We start from the raw sequence: 2,500 nt of genomic DNA, 5'->3' as shown, positions 1-2,500 counted from the left end.
ACAACTTTTATGCTTGAAACCATCGCAACGAAGTCTTTGGGTCCGTAGACCCGTGATGTACTGCTCCAGGAAACGTTTTGAAAGAGTGGAAACTCAAAATCATAGGTTAAGATCATCGGCAGAACCCACCAGACACCACTTTTGCTTCATAAGTTCGGCCTATAGTCATATGACGATTTTCATCGGGGAGGGGACGTATGACCCAAACGGGGGCTTATATGACCCACGGACACTGCAAACCATGCTCCTACGACTAAATAGAGGTTAAAACTACGATTTGGTGAAATCTTCATTTTTGACCTCGGAGCAAGGTACCTTCCCTATAGTAGGCAATGAGTAAATGATCATAATCCCAGGAGGGCAAAAAATGGGAACCCGAGAGGAAAGCGCTGTTGGCGCGCCTAAACTAGTGGCCCGTAGAGTAAAAAGGGTACCCCCAACAAAGTTGTCGTTTCACGTTCTGGTTGCACTTTTCATCATCTAGGGTGCGTTCCTGACACGTTTTGAGGGGTTTTAGCAAAAAAAAATTTTTCGACTACTCGAGCTCTCTGGCCCGTTCGGTGCACATTTTTGAAAAAAGCTAGGGAGCTGCCCCTAGGTTCGGGGTGTCACAAAATGTTGAAAAGTGGTCGAAAAACCACTATCCAGAATCGGATGTACAATCGTTAGGCGAACTTAAAATTGTTCTACGACACCCATCTGCGACGTTTAGTATTCGAGATATGGCCCGTCCTAGGTCTGACCGAGCAATTTTTGTTCCGCGCACTTTGTGCACCGTACACTTTGATGTTTGTATGAAAAAGTACCCAACCTAGGGACGCGTAGAGCAAATTTGTACCCCCGGGCATGTTGTCGATTGACATTCTGGTTGCACTTTTCATCATCTGGGGTGCGTTCCTGACACGTTTTGAGGGGTTTTAGCAAAAAAAAAATTTTCGACTACTCGAGCTCTCTGGCCCGTTCGGTGCACATTTTTGAAAAAAGCTAGGGAGCTGCCCCTAGGTTCGGGGTGTCACAAAATGTTGAAAAGTGGTCGAAAAACCACTATCCAGAATCGGATGTAGAATCGTTAGACGAACTTAAAATTGTTCTACGACACCCATCTGCGACGTTTAGTATTCGAGATATGGCCCGTCCTAGGTCTGACCGAGCAATTTTTGTTCCGCGCACTTTGTGCACCGTACACTTTGATGTTTGTATGAAAAAGTACCCTACCTAGGGACGCGTAGAGCAAATTTGTACCCCCGGGCATGTTGTCGATTGACATTCTGGTTGCACTTTTCATCATCTGGGGTGCGTTCCTGACACGTTTTGAGGGGTTTTAGCAAAAAAAAAATTTTCGACTACTCGAGCTCTCTGGCCCGTTCGGTGCACATTTTTGAAAAAAGCTAGGGAGCTGCCCCTAGGTTCGGGGTGTCACAAAATGTTGAAAAGTGGTCGAAAAACCACTATCCAGAATCGGATGTAGAATCGTTAGACGAACTTAAAATTGTTCTACGACACCCATCTGCGACGTTTAGTATTCGAGATATGGCCCGTCCTAGGTCTGACCGAGCAATTTTTGTTCCGCGCACTTTGTGCACCGTACACTTTGATGTTTGTACGAAAAAGTACCCTACCTAGGGACGCGTAGAGCAAATTTGTACCCCCGGGCATGTTGTCGATTGACATTCTGGTTGCACTTTTCATCATCTAGGGTGCGTTCCTGACACGTTTTTAGGGGTTTTAGCAAAAAAAAATTTTTCGACTGCTCGAGCTCTCTGGCCCGTTCGGTGCACATTTTTGAAAAAAGCTAGGGAGCTGCCCCTAGGTTCGGGGTGTCACAAAATGTTGAAAAGTGGTCGAAAAACCACTATCCAGAATCGGATGTAGAATCGTTAGACGAACTTAAAATTGTTCTACGACACCCATCTGCGACGTTTAGTATTCGAGATATAGCACTTTGTAGGTCTGACCGAGCAATTTTGTACTAAAATGTATGGTGAACATGTAATTCATTAAATAACATTGACTTGCATCGTGCCCTACTTCATCGGCACAGCTGTTATTGACTATCATTAGTGGAAATGGATTGAGTTTGACCATTTTCAGCCCATTTCCTATGCCGTGCACCAACATTGTGTACCGATCAGGGAAAGTACGCTACGTACGCGTTCATGGATGTCGATGTTGGTACAAGTTGCCTTTCGGGATAGCCGTGCACCAAAACTGTGTACCGATCAGGGAAAGTACAAGACGGAGGGTGCAGCTCCAGCGTACGCGTTCATAGATGTCCATGTTGATACAATCTACGTGTACGTACCTAGTTTTTGTAGGAAAAGTTGCAATTAAGTGCTTGTATGCTTAAAATGCTCATCTCAACCGGTCACCTTTTGGCTTGCCCTTTTATAACAGAAACCTAGAAAGATACTCGAGATTTTTGTGTTTTTCCATTCGCCCGGGACGACGAAATGAGCTATGTGCACATCGTGCAGAAAATTGTCTTCGCCACGCATGTTTT

This window comes from Anopheles coluzzii (genome assembly GCF_943734685.1).
Source record: "Anopheles coluzzii chromosome X unlocalized genomic scaffold, AcolN3 X_unloc_10, whole genome shotgun sequence".
In the NCBI taxonomy this organism is placed as follows: domain Eukaryota; kingdom Metazoa; phylum Arthropoda; class Insecta; order Diptera; family Culicidae; genus Anopheles; species Anopheles coluzzii.
This window is presented reverse-complemented; position numbering follows the sequence as displayed.